The following is a 17,646-nucleotide window of genomic DNA, read 5'->3' on the forward strand; positions in this document are numbered from 1 at the left end:
GTTTTGCGGTCTGTAATTAAACAAGCAGAACCACCCAATCTCCACCTCCACAGAGACTACATGGAACTCTCTACAGATGATGCAAGCTCAACTTTTTAAAGTAGAAAACGTGTCTGAAAATAAACTGAAAGTGATGTAAAAGCCACGCTCTTCAAATTAAAACACCAACTCATTTTTCCCTTGTGGTCCTGGAAGGGATTTTATCTCGTGCAAAATGCATTTCCCCCACTACCCCTCCCCTCACCCAGTGCTGTAAGTCTGCTTTTGTTAGGCTGGTGCCGTGGAGCTAAATCCTGGAAACGTAATTTATTCAAAGTGTTCCGCACACATGTAAATGGGCAAAACTTATTGACAGCTGAGTTAAAGTATCTCTTTCTTCTGCATAACAAGGCACTTTCGCCAAATCTTTCAACCACTGGCTTTGTTCCTCAGACGAATGAAAAGAGCTTATGGAAGGAAAACAGGCAGACGGAGAAAATGCCTCTGGTGTGTGTTGTGTGTCTACACAACAAGCATGCACACGTACAGCGCAGTGGCACCTCTCCCCATGCATGCATCCCCATCACATCTGAAGGTGTACACATGGCACACAAATCCAAATGTATACTTGATACAAGAACAGCTGCTGTGGCTGCAGATATGGGCACACTGTGTACATGTTCCTTTGAAAAGCTCCAAGTGTCCGCATGTCTACCTTTAACTGTGTAAAATAACAATCCCCTAAAGGATCTTGGTATTCATGTATTAAATTCCAAGCACACAGCAAATTTAGCTGAACTTTCTGCTGCTTAAGCAATACTCTTTCCTCCTCCATACAAAGCCTTGAATTAGCTAATTAAAATCTAGCGGAGAGAGGGAACAGTCTGCAATGTAGTGAACTCACCAGATTTCTGAGGTCATTGCTGGTACAGAGTTCCCTCACTCTGTCCCATGAAAAGATTTTTAAGTATTCATTGGAAATCTCCCATGGATTTAACTTCTTCCTTTGTTTTGCTTTGCAGTAAAAGCTTGATTGAAAGTGGCTGTGGCAGCAGTAATGCCTGGCTGAGTTTGGAGAAAACAAGCTCTAGACCCATTTAGACATTTCATTTGAAAGCAGCTTCCATTATCTCTTATTAGGGGTTGTGGTTAGTAAGTAGCAGAGTGAGTGCATGTGTGTGTTCATCCATTATGACTTCTTTATCAATTTTATATTTTTAATCACTAGTTTTTTAGAAGAGATGGGATTTTTTTTTTAATATAGGTAATTAATGTCTGATAAACCTGGATCCTGGATTTCTAGGGATAATCTTCGACAGAAAATACTAGGACTATTAAGTGAATTCATTCCAGAGATCAAATACAATTTATTCTACTCTATCCATCCATCTGTTAGAATTTCTTCAGCATCCCATGGAAGAAAACTGGAAAAAAAATTAGGATTCCCCCCTCACTTTTTCTTTTTCTTTTTCTTTTTCTTTTTCTTTTTCTTTTTCTTTTTCTTTTTCTTTTTCTTTTTCTTTTTCTTTTTCTTTTTCTTTTTCTTTTTCTTTTTCTTTTTCTTTTTCTTTTTCTTTTTCTTTTTCTTTTTCTTTTTCTTTTTCTTTTTCTTTTTCTTTTTCTTTTTCTTTTTCTTTTTTTTCTTTTTCTTTTTCTTTTTCTTTTTCTTTTTCTTTTTCTTTTTCTTTTTCTTTTTCTTTTTCTTTTTCTTTTTCTTTTTCTTTTTCTTTTTCTTTTTCTTTTTCTTTTTCTTTTTCTTTTTCTTTTTTTCTTTTTCTTTTTTTCTTTTTCTTTTTCTTTTTCTTTTTCTTTTTCTTTTTCTTTCTTTTTTTTCTTTTTCTTTCTTTTTCTTTTTCTTTTTCTTTTTCTTTCTTTTTCTTTCTTTTTTTTTCTTTTTTCCCTTTCCCCTTCCCCTTCCCCTTCCCCTTCCCCTTCCCCTTCCCTTTCCCCTTCCCTTTCCCTTTCCCTTTCTCTTTCTCTTTCTCTTTCACTAGAATCACATGCTAGTATTTAAGGTAGCAATTACGGTAACCTGATCAAAGCTGCCTTGTGTTTTATGCAATGTCTTGCTTTCTGGGCCTCAATTAACACTGGAGACCAAGGTGCAGAGTGGTTCTGCGTGGACCGCAGCAGCACACCTCCGCTGGCTTCAGTGGTACTGGGTAAAGATTTTGACTTCGGCTCAGCAAGAGGAGAACAGATCAATGTGTGAAATGGAGTACTTATTTATTTCAAGACCTGTTTTGTCTTTGACCATGTAGGGCACGTGGAGGCCGTACTAGCTTCTGTAGCACAGAAGCACAGCTTCCCTACTCTGTTGAGCAGGGAGTCACGTAAGTGAAATTCTTCCTTAGCAGCTCCTGCCTGAAGTGTTCTTTTTGCACTGGGACAAAGAGCTATTTGTCAGCAGAAGCTGTTTCGTATAAAAACCATATTTTCGGGTGAGTTTCTTTCTGGAAGCCCTTTTCTCCCCACATCCTTTCCTGCTCCTGGCTGCCGGCTGCCTTCTTATGCTCCTTTGGCTGTACTGGGCCAGTAGGGCTTATAACATAACTGAAAACGAATGCTACAAAACATTTCTGCTAGATTAATGGCCTGAATCTTCCTTCTTACCACATCAATACCTAGGGAGTGATCACATTCTGAGGAGAGGAAAGTGTCAGTTTGATTTTTGCTTTAGCTTTGTTTGGAGTTGGAGTTCTTCGTACCCTTTTTCTGCTCTCCTGTCCTCTGGCTCCTGTCATGAGAGTTCGTATACTCACAGATGTCACAAGCTAGAAATGTATTTGAGCAAGTCACAAACTATGTCTGCTTTAGGCTTAGATCTGTCCCTCTGGGTTCATAGCTGAATCCAAGTGCCCTCCTGGTGGTGGTGGTAGGCATTGTTTGGTCTTTACAATTTGAGCCAAAGTTTGGAGGAGCTCTGGTTTAGGTCTTGGAGTTCTTCATGGAAGTGAGAGGTGTGATTCCATGGTGCGTTGTGCTTTCTATTTTTGTTGGGCTAATGATAGGAAAATGTCACTTGCTCTTCGAATGGGTGGGAGGAAACAGCTCCTGAAACTTACCCTTTTTATGAGGGTTTTCCCTGGCTGCTAGGAAAATGTTAGGAAGGCTTTGTGCTGGGATGAGCTATGCTGGAAGCAAACCAACAAAGGGGGGAAATGCAGTCAGTGTTTGCACTTCTCTTCCAGCATCTGTCCAAGGCTGTGGGAAGAAGGGAGTAAGGTAAATCCTTTGAACCCCAAGGTAATTTCAGTCTGCCATTGTAGGTTCTCCTCACAGGTCATTCCTGCCTTGAGCAGCAAAGGGGGAGCTGGGACCATGTTAGGCCTTACTCACCACTCACACAAAATGTCCAGAAGTTGGAGGCTACCTTTGAACTGGGAGGGCTCTCAGATAAGGATTTCAGCGTGCTGGACAGAGCAGGGAGCATTCAGAAAGGACAAAAGGAAGGAAGGGCCTCCAAGGCCTCTGGGATGGATGTTAGGCCTAGCCTGGTGTGATGCACAAGAAGATGTCTGACTTTTGTGCCACGTGTCTGATTTTGGGACTCTTTCAGGAGGGAGACTCCTGGGCTGACCAAGCAGTGTGCTCTGAGGATTAATTTTAAATTAGCCAAAACCAGATTATTTAGTGAAGCCTCATTTCTTGGGAGGGTGTTGGTGCTGTCAGGCTTGGACACGGCCTGCCTGTGGCTGTGTTTAGGGCTTCTGTCAGCTGTATGAGCATGGCTGTGAAATTAATTAATTAACCATGTAATGATTTTTTGTTTCATTTAATCTTCCAAAAATGCTATTTATGCAGACGCGTCAGGAGTGCAGGGGTTTCTAATGTAGCATTTCTTTGGCTCATTTCCTGCCCAGCTGTTGTCCTCTCCAGCCTTCTGTCCCCTGGCCAGGCAGTGGTGGCCTACAGCTGTGTGGAGGTCACATCTGTAGCTCTGCAATGACCACCTCAGCCCACGTTGCTCCTCAGGGAGCCAGGACCAACCTTAGCCTGTGACAGTCTGGCTTCTGGCTTGCTTCAGCCATCATACCCAGAGTTGGCCTAGCTGCTCTCACAGCCATCAGGAGTGTCATCTCTGGACCTGGTGTCTGATGAGGCCCTCATGGGGCAGGAACTCTTATTGAAAAATGATTTGTACTAATTATGTGGCTTGAAGGTTTCGTGTGGAACAGTAGGAGGGAAGGCACAGAGGTCAGTCGTCTTTATTCTCCAAAAAGCCATCATCACCTGATAAAGATTCAACTGCCTTAGGTTTTGAAGAGGATGTTTCATGCTGCTTTAGCCAAAGTGGGGAGTGAAGACTTCAATCCTGTGACCTTTGTTCTCTAAAGAGCGTGTCAAGTTTTGGCTGTGCTGCTGGCCTTGACTTCTAATTGTTGAAGAGGATGTGAGATCAGCCCCAAGCTTTTGTGCTGCAGCTTACCCGGTGAGAGAGGGGAAGTGCTGTGCTTCTCTGCACACCACTGCCACAATTTAATTGGCAAAAAACATAACCCCTCGCTCTCCCCAAATAACAAACTACCTCTAAACAGCAAAAATTAAAACAAAAGACGATGGTCAGGGTATGGGAAACCTGATGATATGAAAAGCTGTGTTTTCCTTTCATGAGGGTTGTTACATCATGTTGCAGCAGGGGTTCGCCCTTAATTTTGCTTGTTTCAGCATAAATTCCAACTCCATATGATGGACCAAAACCCCACTGACTTCCTCAGTGGTGGCATGTGCTTGTGGAGAGTCAGATGTCTCAGACACAGTCCTCACCCCACTGTGATCTAGCTGAAGGAGATGCACCAGGTGCTACTAGGGGAGGATACAAGTGGGATGGATTTGTGAAGGGTCAGCATGACTATCCCTGCCAGGATCTGTAGAAAGGACCTTGTTATATGGAAAGATGCTAATCTTTTAAAGGCATTTCTCCACCTTGCTGGCTGCCTGTCTTGTGTGGGTGAAATAGACCCATAGTTGTTTGCAGTCTTCTTCAGAGGCATGTCTGTAAATGAGGAGTCTTCTGGGCCACGTAGTGTCATACACTATTGTTCCATGTGTACTGAGCATGCTGTGCTCTGATAACAGGCATCCTCCTCCTGCCCCTTGTACCCGTGTTTGCAGGGAGGTCCTTGGAAGGCACCTACCCATAATAAGCTGTCTTTCCTAAAATAAATTACGGCCCTTTTATGTCTCATTGGCCCTTTCACTTGACATAAGTGCTGGAGCGATGACTCAAAATTTCTGTACTTCTCTGCAGAAAAGAGGCAGGCTTAGAAGGAGCTTTCTCCTTTCTCCCCAGCATGGTAACCCTCTCAGTCATGGTGGTGGGCAGTCATTTCTTGGCTGACCTCGCCAAGGATAGTCCCTGAAGTGTTGACTAGTTACTATCTTGGTTTCAGGGTTGCTGAGATATGTCCTGCAGGGAACGGCACTCAGGAACTATCTTTTTTCTTGACAAACATCTCCTTACAACCTTGCTGCTCATGTGGGTTATGTGATTTCCAAGCTGGCCCAGAGCCTAGAAGTGAACTCATAAGCCTCAAGGAGCAATAAGTGCTGCAGTGTTTTAACCAGCCCAGCCAAACTGTTTGTATGTGTATGTGTGTGTGTGTAAAAGCATTTTCCAGCAGACTGGCTATCCGGAATGGTAACCCACCTGGCCTAGTTCCATTCAATAGTGCTATCAGCTGCAATTCTCTGGTCCCATCAAAAAAAATAAAATAGTAAAAAAAATCAACAAGTCGAACAAAGGTATTTCCTCCTGAAATAGGCTGCACACATGTAAACTGTAGTTATGTGTGTGTAGAACAAGTCTGTGTCATACTTAGTTTTTGTGTGACAAGCAAATGAAGTGCCGTGAAAGCTGAGGTCTGAGCCAGTCTCTGTATCAATGAGGTGTATCACAGGTAATCAATCCTCTCCTGAAACCAGCTCCCCTCACTCTACTCCTAGGTGCTGCCATCTTTGCAAAGGTTGTGGAAAGGGGATTTGGAGGCAGCAAATATGTTTGTGATGGGTTTGGAGGTTCTCTAAAGCAAGGCCTCTAACCTGTGAGTTGGAAATAATAAGGTCTGTGTTTTATCCTTGCATTGTGCTCTGATATTCTGCTCTAGAGATTCTGGGCTGGCTCCTCTGAGAAACCAAGGAACTTGTAAAGGTGTCAGATGGTTTTAGTCTGAGCTGAAAGGAGCTGTGAGTGCTTCACAAGCCCATTAGGAGTGAAATGTCTGTGTTATGGTACCAAAGCAGTTTTGTACCTGGCTAGAGTGCAAGGAGCAGGCAGGAGAGAAAGGCGAGTTAATGTCTTTGCATTTCCTAGAGGTCTCTTGGAACTTCAGATCTTAGGATTGATCTAAAACTTTGAATTGCAGCCATCCGTACTTTACAGTCCTTGCACTCATGGCTCTACTGCCATCTGAAGAGCCTGTCAAATGGAGTCTGTGGAGAAAGAGTGGTGGGCTATGTGCTAGGAGACCTGCTTGAAGTGTCTGCGTTACCATGAGATGAACAGAGCCTCTCTGTACTTGCGTTGCAGGGAGCTGAAGGGCAATTGTTTGGTTGTAGGCAGCTGCGTCATGGAAATCTAAGCACTGATTGATTTGGTTTCCCAAACGCAGATAAGTGGTACATGGGGGCTCTTACCCAAGGCCCTGTTACTCTACAAGAATATAGGCAATCTCACAGGCTCAGTATCCTATTTGCCAGCCCCATATAGATGACCTGGGACTGCCCCAGACATCCTACATTTAGGCTGTCGCAAGGCCCTAAAGTCAGGAGAGCTCTCATCCCTACATCTACCAATGGTGCTGCCACTGATATATCCTGGTGTGGTGGCTGTTCCCTTTCTACTTCTTGTGTGCCTTAGAGGATTTCCTGCTTTAATGACCATTTGAAAAAAAACAAAGAATGAGAACTACATGAAAATCCCCAATTCATTGTTAGAGTATTTTTCAGTCCTAAGACAAAAAAAGGTTTCTCTAGAAAAGGCCCATAGGCTTGATAAATTCAACAACCCCAAAACCTGACGGACAAAAATCGCAGTATTAGGAAAAATCATTCTGTTAAAACTGATCTAATGAGTTTTGGACTGATGTAAAGTAGCAGAATTCAGCTGTGGCTTTAGCCACACCTGCTTCTGCAACCATGACCCTGATTTTCTTGAACACGAGGTTTGGCAAGGCAGGACAATGCCCAGTCCTGGGCATGTTTTGCTGAGCTCTCAGAAGCAAAGGCCACTTCTAAAAATCTTTATGCAGAGCCTCACCAAGCCAGTAGTTTCTACCTGCCTCCTCTAAGTGAAAAATAGAGAGAAAAGTGTGGAAAATGTTGTTAAATAGATCTCCAGAATTTCCCCTTTACTGGTACTGTCCTTCCCTAATGAGCTCCTAAGCCGTCGTAGCTTTTCTCTCCCAGCTTCCTGACAGACTGCACACCAGTTCCCAGCGAGACTTCTGCCAGTGCCGGAAAGGGAGACGGTGTTGCTTTGCTCAGAGTTGTCCTTGTGCTTTTTCCTCCCTCTTGTTACTGAGATAAGGAGTCCGTGAAAGACTGTGCAAAGCACCATGTCGGTTTAATCAGCATACGAGGGAGAAACTAGATATGCCCTGTTAGTGCAGTCACAGCCCAAGCATGAAATTAAGTGGAGGTGGGGGTGGATGCAACAGAGAGAAACGCTGTCCATCTCTCAGACATGTAGCTGTGAGTCCATGGAGAGGGGGGATCGAGTCGGTGTCCTTGCAGAAAGCCTCTTGGAGCCCGGCAGACCAGGGCTGCTGTGTCTTGCAATTATTGCACGTAAGAACCCAAAGGGAGTCACGCTGCAGTTTTGTGTGACGGTATTAAATGGCACTTTGGGAGAGCGTGCATGCTGATTACAGCTGGTGAGGAATGCCATCACTTTAAGAGGGGTGAAAAAGAAGAAGTGAGAACTAAAAGATTTTCTTTGTGCCTTGAGGGATGTGGGGATAGTGTTTTCCCCGTCACCCCAGAGATTAGTGGAGAGTTACAGTCGTTCAATCCAAACATCTAAGCCGGAGGCTGCATGTTGACATGGGATTTAATGCAACCTGTCTGCTTAAATGCTTCTTGAAACCATGGGGCCGTATGATGGTAAATACCTCGTAGCCTCAATTACTGCAAAGCAGTGTTGGGTGCTACCAAATGTTTTCTGTTCTTCAACCCAGAGCTGGCAGCGTGATTTTATGTCTAACTTTCAGCCTTCACAAGCTGAAACTGAGAGGAGTGATCCTACCTGCCTGCTTCCCCTGACCACATATCAGCCCTGCTCTACCCCCTGCTTAGTGATGCTGTAAGCAGTTGGGATAATCTGACCCAAATTAAAGCCAACTTCAGCCCCAGTGGCAATTCAGGCCCACGCTGAGTAACTACAGCCTTTTTTCCTCTTGTGGTTGTCTCTCTCGGATGGAGGATGAGGCTAGATGGGTTAAAAATGGGCTGGAAGTTCAGCCCTTCTCTGCAAAGTACTGGTATGTTAGTGGATCCATCCCTCTGTGCCCACTTTGGGGGAACTCACCAAGAGGTTGATACAGGTAGAACTTTTACCGACTCTCCTTACAGCCTCCCAAGTAGATGGCTAGAAGTTTTGTGCAAAAGAAAGAGAGCTCAAGGCTACTGTTGTGGTCCCCTTGTCTTGATGCTGTGATGCACGTGAGCCATGGGATCTTCTAATGGTTTTGTCTATTAAAATTAATTGTCTTTTAAACTGCTGAAGCAAAAGGAAAGACCACTTGGAGAAAAACGTGGTTCAAGACCTCCCTCGCAATCAGAAGAGGAGCCTTTCTTCAGAAACTAATTTTGTCCTCAAGCCTGACTTTTTGCTTTTTATGCTGTGATTTCAGTGTGCTCTCATGCACTTGAAAATGTAGTAAATTTAATCACTTCTGACACAAAACTTTTACAAAATGTTTCTGATATGACAATTATGTGGGGAACGAGCAAACAAGACGCTGTTGCCATGAAACACCATGCTGCCCCAACTCTGCCATTTATTTATCCTTCCAGTGCTTGCATTGTGAAGAAAGCACTCTGCATCTCTTTCAGAATGAACAAACCTATGTAGAATGCTTCTGTTGGCGTCTTCTTTTTGTTTTAATACAAAGGATGATTTTAGTAACCTCAGTTTACCCTCTGAACTTGTGTGCAGGCATTGCAGCCTGCGTCTTTGTGCCAGAACTTTGAATGTAAAAGTGCCGTTTGGCACTCTGGGGTGAGAAAAAATAGATGGTACCTGTCTTCTTGGCTTGTGTGTGAAATTACGTGGGTGCATTAACCATCCTCACACTGCGTGCTGCCTTGTTCAGGGAACAGCCCTGCTGAAATGAATGGGTGGTAAGCTCTGTATTGTACCTTCCAGTGGGTAGGTCTCAAAATGCTTTACAGGAGAGGTTAGCACCCACGTCCCTTCTTTATGTGTCCAAGGCACAGGTAAGAGCTTTCAGTTAATTAAGCAGCAAGGAAAATAGAGTTAAGATCCAGCAGATGTGGCGGGGTTGGAGGGTGGCGTTAGATCACCCCAGCTCAAACTGCTGCTGTCTGCTCCCCCTCCTACGGCCCTTCACTCAGAATGAAGGTGCAGGTTATTGATACAGAGGAAGAACTGAATTTATTCTAGTTTATTTTGTGTGAACAACCTTGAAGATACAAATCTAAGTGTGTAAATTTGCAGATACGGAGCCAGCTCCTGAAAATAGGGCTTTGGCCAAGTGAAGTGACAGAGAGAAACAAAGACAAGGATGTTCTGGTGAAAGGGGCTTCTCCCATGTGCTGGAGAACTCGACGTTCTTGCTGCTGTGACAGTAGCATCGTTATGAAATCATGCCACGGCTCTTTTGTTTCTTATTCTTAATTATTTGTGTTAGTTCTCTGAGCGCTTCAGTCAGCCAGCTTACTCCCGCTGCGGGAAGGAGCTTTCTGTAGATCAGGATATACGAAATCATGTGGCTGCAGCACTTGTTCTGACTTGATCGAACAGACCTTTCGTTTTTCTCATTGCTCTAGTTTGAAGCCAGACAGGTTGGAGAGGGTGAGAAAGCAACATGTATTTATTGCCTTGGATGGAGTCCTTGCTGCCTTTTCCATTTCGGTGTGCGGGCTCCCAGCAGCCGTGCAGTAGGTCAGGCACCAGCTCTGAGCAGCTCTGAGCACCATCAGCCCAGTTGCTTTGCTCTGGAGCAACGTGCAGATCCAGATCCTTGCCATTCATCCCGACCGGTGACCTAGGCCATTCTCCAGCCCGGTCCCCCAAATTCCCTGCTGCCTCCCCTTCCCAGGCCCCTTGCACGCGCTCGGTGGCGATGTGCGGGGCCGCGCAGCGCGGTCTCCTGCCAGACACGCGGGCGTCCTGCCAGCTGCCCTGTTCCCTTGGGCTGACAAAGGCTGGGGCTGCTGCGGGAGGAAGCATGTGCAGCTCCCAAGGGGCAAAGGAGAGCGAGCACTTTGTATCACTTGACAGGAAGGCCTCTGCTTGACAAAAGAGCGCTGCTGACAGGCTCCGAAAAGCAGCCCCGGGGCTTATATTTCCTGAGCCAGCGTGACATCGCGAGCCGTAGTGCACAGGGGTTAAAGAGATGGGAGCACGAGCAGGATCCTCGGGTGTTTGCAGACCTCGGTGGGTGGGTTAACAACCTGTGCGTGGCTCCTGCTTCCCAAAAAAGTGAATTTGCCACCCGTCCCTTCCAGCGTCTCTGCTTTCCGTGTGGCAGCTGGGGCATCGGGGGATGCCAGCAGCTCGGGAAGCGCTGGCCAGATTTTTCTCTTCCCCCTCTGCTCCCCCCGCCCCAAGCCTCGCACAGCGGTGAAGTAATCTGTGACATTCAGACAGCGGGAAGGGGAAGCTGCTGCAAAATAAAATAACAGCATCAGGAAGCGGCGCCGTGCTCTTTCCCGCTCCCAGCTGGGAAATGACAGCACTTCATTCAGCCGCTCAAAGCCCGTCGCGGGTTCAGCCTTTGCCGAGCATCTCTGGCTAATAACTTCCCCGGCTGCCCCCGCTCGGCGCTGCCCGCCCGGTGGGCTCAGGGCACTGGGAGGATGAGACAGGCGAGGTGCCAGCAAAGAGCCCCGTTAACAGCAGGCGCTGCACACCATAACACCTGGCAAAACAGTTGCTTGGGTTTATAGCTTCTGTGAAGCCCCCCCCGGAGGGTGTTTCTTTTACATTTTAATTCCTGCTGGTTACGTTTTGCAGGAAACCCGGACCTCCCCTCTCTGTCTTTTACGGTGGCTGTTCCTTCTACAGACAGGTCGCAGCACAGCGTTTCACAGCCCAAACGCGGTGCGTAATGTGTCGAAGTGAGAGCGCCCGAGGCAAGCTGACCACTTGGACAGGTGCTGTATACATTCGGAGAGAGGCTTTTCTCTCCTCCTCCCCTTCTCATGGCAAATCAAACACTGGGTGCGAGAAACTGCCTCTCTGGACAGGTGCTGGAGTGCAGGAGGCTGGTCCTGCATTTCATCCGTGGTTTCTCTTAACGTGCACGAAAGTGCAACGAAGTAGATGAACCTTTTGTAATCTACCCAAACCGACTGCCAACAGCCAGTTGAACTGTAGCCGCCAGTTTGTTCCTGGGGTAATACAATCCTAAAAAGAGAGACTCTTAGTTTTGTGGGTGCTCAGTTTGTTAGCACCAATCTGACAGTCGAAAAATGACGCGAAAGGGAGTGCGTGATAAAGTGGGGGTATCAACTAACTGTAGGCACCTAATTTAGGTGTCTAAGTGAGGACTCTGAGTTGTGTCTACTCTGTCCACTAGCTACATAGGAGGGTAAAGATAGACAGTGTAAATAGCTCCAGACATTTGAGCTTACGGGGCAGCCTCTCGAGGGAAACAGTGCTGAAAATGCCATTGCTTTAATGGTCAGAACTGGGCTGGACAGTGCACCAGCAAAGCATTCATGTGCTGATGAAATGTGAGGGCTTGTAGAGAAAGGTCTCCTCTGTCATAATCCACCCCTGCTAATCTGAACCAGAAACATTTCCCTTCCTTCCCTAATAGTAAGCAATTCTTCAAAAGCAACCTCAATTTTCCCTTCTGTAGTGCTCCCTCCATTTCTAAATCATCAGGAGAAAAAAACAAAACAAAACAAAAAATCAACTTAACATGTCAGACCCAGTGAACAGAGGCGGATGGCACTGGCTAAGCACCTTAACATTGACAGCAAGATTCACACATTTTATATCCTCAAAAGCAGATTATATTCTCCATTTATGTATGACTGGAATGTAAAAATAAGCAAGGCAAAGCCTCCCTTGTTAACTGGAGTCCTAAACCACAGATCTGCTATGGATTTAATGCCTGTTCTCTTCATCTGAATCTGAAGGGACACAAAGGAGTCAGCGCCTGGTAATGGGCTTGAGGTTCCTGAGGAATTTCCGTCTACTGTTCAGGGAGCCCACAGTTTCAGCTCTGGTGGGCCTGCCTGTGGCTGTCCACAAGCCCTCTGTAATCATGTGGTTCCCTTTTTAATGTCGGCCCCTAAAAAACTGCTTTCAGCAATTACAGAGCCGAAATGGTCGCCTGTAAACGCATGAGCCGCGTGCATGGCTGCGCTGCCTGGAGAGGGCGGCCCCGCTGCTGCCCTCCAAACCAGGCACTTCCAAGCCCTCTGCCAGGCCATGGTCAAGCCATCAGAGGGGAGACATCTGATCACTCGTAGTCCTCGTGCTACTGGGTGAGTGCTGGTGGGAGGTGGAGGATGCCAGGTGTGTAGATGCTCTGAAGACGGCTCTTCGAGGATGGCGTGGATGAGCTTGCTGCCTGATGGGGCTTAAAAAGGATGGGTGCTTGAGTGGCAACAAAATATTGGGCACTGAGGACTCACCGCGATAGCCTTTGAGCTTTGGATTGTCTGCTAGGCATCCTAGAACAGATTTTCCGTGGACTTAACGATGTACCTCTTGGGATTATAATGCAATTGCTGTTCTTTTTTAATCAGATCTCTTCCATAGCACCCACTTTTTTAGCACGCACCACCTTTAGGAATTTCAGGATAACCAAGTTGGTGGAGCCCCCCAAGTTGCCCTTTCAGCTTCGAGCCCCTCTGTTTGCATGCTGTGACTTAATAGTGTTCGCTGAGAGGTGATGCCATCTCATCGCTGTGCTGTCATCGCTGGGCATGGTGAAAGGAGTGTGACACCCCATAGCTTGTAGGGTGCAGCATGACCATATGAAATACTAAGCTGGTCCTACAAAACGCTGAGAAACTGTGCCTGCTGTAATTAAAGCTCTTCCCATCTATTGGCTTTGGAAATTGTCACTTCAGCCCTTCAGATGGCTACAGCCTTTAGTGGTTACCCCATCTGCATAGAGCTGCCTTGTGCTTGCGCAAGGATGACATAAATGTCTGTCCATGTTCCTGTGTTTGTTTGCTTTTTTTCTCTTTTTCTTTTTTGAGTTGCTTCTGGATGTTTGCGTTTTGCGCCTGGGTTTTATCACTGAGGCTCCTCCACTGTCAATCCTCTTGCAATTGCTTATTTTTCTTCCTCTCGCTGGATATTTCTTTTCCTCTATCCCACCGCAGTCTCCCCAGGCTTCTTCTCCTGTGGTACAGCTAAATCCTGAGAGAGCTGGACTCTTCTATATCCTGAATCAACAGAAAATATCTGCAATGTTTCTTGGCCAGGTGCACTAAAACAAGCAAAGGTATTCAATGATGTCACCGTCTTTCAATAGAGCTGGTTGGTCTCAGTTTGCCACAGAAGCAAGAGAGCAGCTGTGAGCCGTAAAGAGGAGGCCCCCGGCATGTAAGTCTGGACCAGTGCGCCCCAAAGCCAAATTTCCCTATACAGTGAGTCTGATTTTCAAGTGTCTGACCACTTACGGCTGTACAAAGTTGCAGGAGGGGAGGTGTGTGCTGCCTGTGGGGGCTGTATTCCTTCCTCTTCAGTCAGCCTGCTGCAATTCATTTCATAGCTCTGTTCATCCTCCTGCTTTCTGCCCTATTGCTGCGTTTGGATGTGCTCTCTCATTTGCCCCACACCTCGTTTGATCAGGGCTCTGACCTGACCAGGACCTTGGGAAGCTGCCATGATAGTGGTGATGTAAAACCCTACTGTGCTAGCATGACAGAACTTCAACCCGTTTTGCGTCACTGTAAATGATTGCTGCAAAATGAAAAAAATGCACTCTCTTTTTTTCCATGTATATAATTACATTAGCTCTGATATATAGAGAAAAAAAAATCTGGGAAAGGAACTGTTTTCCATTAGAAAAAGTCCCATCCCATTAAAACGAAAATGCCTCACAGAGGCTTTGCTGATCTACAGACCCAAACAATCCTCTTGAAAATAAGGGTTTACTTTTAAGACAATTTTCACACTTTGTGTTTTGTTGCCGCTTGATGTCGAGCTGGATTTTGAAATTTCTGAAATCCTACTCAAAACAAAATGCCTGTCTTCTGTCTGTTTCCAGATGGCAGGGGGCTGTCTATGCCCTGCCCGGTGGGATGGGGAAGTTGTGGGCTTCTGAGGGAGTGGGTTTGCTGGAGGGACACAAGGCAGGGAGTTAAATAATCGTGGTGTAGTGCTGTCTGCCTCGACATGGGCTCCGTGTTCAGCCCAGGTCAGCAAGCCGTGTCTGCAGATAAAGAGCTATTCTGGTAAAGTGAGCTCACAGTGGATGTGTAAATGCAATAAAACCTAAAATTTGCATAACGTATACCCATGACCGAGTCTTCTCTCCCTAAGAATCAAAGTTTCTAACCTGTTTTTGGAAATGGTCTTCCTTAAATCAAAAAAATAAGACAAAGATAGAAGTAAATAAACAGGCCAGTCCAACATGGAGGCCCTGGCAGCTCTGCCGTGGGGGAGCCTGGTGCTCAGCTGCAGATGATGACAGAGCTGAGGAGAGACACCACCCGCCTGCTCACAGCCCCGGCCTGTTAATCTGAAACTGCTGCATCCCAGTCTTGGGCCGGTTTTTAAATAGCAAGTCAAGAGGAAAGCCATGCTTGTGGGGGGACTGAGGGAGCTGAGTTTGAGATAGCACATGGACAGAAAGGCTGCTGGGACTGCAGTCCTCCTCTTCCTGTCACCCAGGTGTAGTGAATAGCCCCTGCGTGTGTTTTGACTTTAAAGGTGACTTTTTTTTTTTTCAGATAAATGCCTTCTGGCATGGAGGTGGGGGGAGGAAAATCGGCAGAGGATAGTCTGTGTTTCATCCTTGCTGCTGAGGTCTGGGCATGCTGCCACGGCCGCCATGAGGTTGGGTGGGTTGGGGGGTGAGACACAACATGGCGGGTAGGACGTGAGATGGCGGGTATGGCACAACATGATGGGTAAGGTATGGCAGCAGGGAGCTCCTGAGGTGGCCCGCAGGTCTGATGTCTGTCTGGAGGGCCAGTGTTTACAGGTAAGGGCTGTGTGTGTGACAGGAGGGAGAAAAGGGAAGGTCATGGTGACAATGCAAGCTAGCACCCAGTCTGTGAGTGATGATGAAGGCAAGGCTTTCAGGGCAAAAGGGATGAAAGGGCTGTCAAATAAAAGCAGGATTTCTGGAAAAAAGTGGTTAGAGCCTTCTTTTCTGGTGCTTACAGCCTGTTCGGCTTGTCAGGTATCCTACGCTTTCATTTAAAGGGTGTTTATTGGATTTATCCCATAGCTCTGGCAGAAGCTGCACTGCTCCGTGAGGCCTCAAAAGAGGTCATGGGAGTGGGATTAGTCCCTGGTCCTGAAAAATAAGGTGGAATGACTGCCTAAAATGGTCCTTTCCAGACCTCGAGGAGATCATGGTGAGCCCTGCATCCCAGCCTCCTGCAGTCCTTGAAATGAGTTTTAATTCATTTCACCCATTTTCACCCTCTGGAGGTTCCCTCACTTGTTTTTTTACCCATCCAGAGGGTTACCTGGGACATGCAAGCAAGGCTAAGGTGGGTGCCGGAGCATATCTATTTATCTCAACATAAAGGGGTACGGTGGTAGGTCTGGTTTGCCCCTGGGGTGCCTGCAAGCCCCACTGCTGGCTGAAGTCTCACGTCCTCTGAGACATGAGCTGTGTCATTTGAAGTGTATACCCACTTCCGTGTACCTCTTTGGACCAAGCAGATCAGAGGAAAACCTTCAGCCAAGAGTGCTCTCCTCATTTGTTAGAGCCTTGACAAGTTAAATAGAGGGAGAGATTAAAAGTGAATGGGACTTATGTTGGAAAGATCTACTCTAGAGACATTAAAGAAAAGGGAGGTAAGTCAACAGGAAAGTCACCTGATTAATGTAGGAAAATCTAAATATCAGGGGGTGCTGTTGGTGCCCCAGTTCCCACCTGAGACATGCCTGGTGGATATGGCATTGCTCTGCTCGGGAGGGAGCTTCTGCCATGGCTTAGCACCATCATTATAAACGCCCTTACAAGTTTGCCTTTCTGAAAAATAACATGAAAAAAGCTGTCCGCTTTAACAAGTTGCATGCAAAGCAATTAATGGATCCTTTCCACGTGCTGACAGATTTTGTATGTCTGTCTGCCTGTCTTTCTCTAGTTATTAATTGCTTAGGCTGCTAAACACAAGTTTCTCATTCATTATCTTTATTTATCATCAATACTTGTCTGTTGGTATGCTTAACTGTCGAATTGAGCTAAAGTCTCACCGATTCCTGGCAGATTTATGTATTACTTGCATGAGAACATATTTCTGCTGTCTGTTTAAATTAGAGTGAATATGCAGTCATGTTAATGACAAGATCAGGATGACTCCAGCTTTGTGTCAGCGTAACAACAAAACTTGGCCTACATGCTATTTTTGCTCTTGCATAGGAAGTTTTTTTGGTAATTGCTGGACTTTTTTGTTTCTTTTTCTAAAGCGTTTACTGAAGAAATGAATTCCGTTATAAGGCTATTTCTTTAGCAAGGAAGTATGTTATAAATAGAAGGCAAAATTTCTCATTCCAAGAAGGCAGCGCAAGGACCACATCTGCTGACTTCAGCAGAATTATACCAGGTTTACACAACACACGTTGCAGCTGGACTTCTGTTGTGTATACACAGAGAAAGTTAAGTCATTGTTAGAGTTGATGGGAATGTATTTGGAAAATGAAGCTGTCCTGAAATTGTTTTCGCACTTTTGCTGAAACCCATGTACTTGGGAAGAGGTATAAGTTTAATGAAAATTTAATCAGGAAGGTTCAAAGAGAGAAGCCAAGCAAGCAAGAGGAAGAGCAAGACAGTGTGGTCCTCCTCATCTTTAGTTCAGGTTGCTGGATGGGACGTGAAGCTCCAGGTTCAAATCACTATTACATAGCATTTTCACTACTCTCCATATAGTCTATGAGGTTGCTCAGTGTCATGTCCAGTCTCGTTTTGAATATCTCCAAGATGGAGATATCTCCAACCTGTCCTGGTGCATGGAGTTATTCTTCCCCAGGTGCAGGACTTGTCCCTTTCCCTTGTTGAACTTCATGAGGTTTCAGTTTGCCCATTTCTCAAACCTATTGAGGTCCCTCTGAATGGGAGCGTTACCTGTTATATCTCCATCCTAGTTTTTTATGTAGAGGAAAGGCTTTTGCTTAAATCCAATCCACACGTAACAGTTTTTGGTTTTGGATTTGGATTGCATGACCAGATAGGTCTGTTTTCTGAGTTCGGTTGCATTTAACATGGTGATCAGGAGAACAGCAGTGATGTTATGACAGTGTGTGGTGGGGTTTGGGAACTTTTTTTATGCTTC

At 45.8% G+C, this 17,646-nt stretch overlaps 1 protein-coding gene and 1 long non-coding RNA gene across 4 annotated transcripts in view; both read left to right on the forward strand.

The window, feature by feature from the left end:
* Nucleotides 1-17,646, forward strand: part of FGFRL1 (fibroblast growth factor receptor like 1) — a 172,401-nt gene that overhangs the window by 22,792 nt on the left and 131,963 nt on the right. The gene's annotated exons all lie outside the window — the stretch shown is intronic.
* Nucleotides 1,906-17,646, forward strand: part of LOC125180065 (uncharacterized) — a 35,762-nt gene continuing 20,021 nt past the window's right edge. Inside the window, exon 1 of the long non-coding RNA XR_007158294.2 lies at nt 1,906-15,067. This is a non-coding gene — a long non-coding RNA (uncharacterized lncRNA). The remainder of the gene's footprint in view (nt 15,068-17,646) is intronic.

This window comes from Anser cygnoides, chromosome 4 (assembly GCF_040182565.1).
Source record: "Anser cygnoides isolate HZ-2024a breed goose chromosome 4, Taihu_goose_T2T_genome, whole genome shotgun sequence".
Taxonomy (NCBI): Eukaryota; Metazoa; Chordata; class Aves; order Anseriformes; family Anatidae; genus Anser; species Anser cygnoides.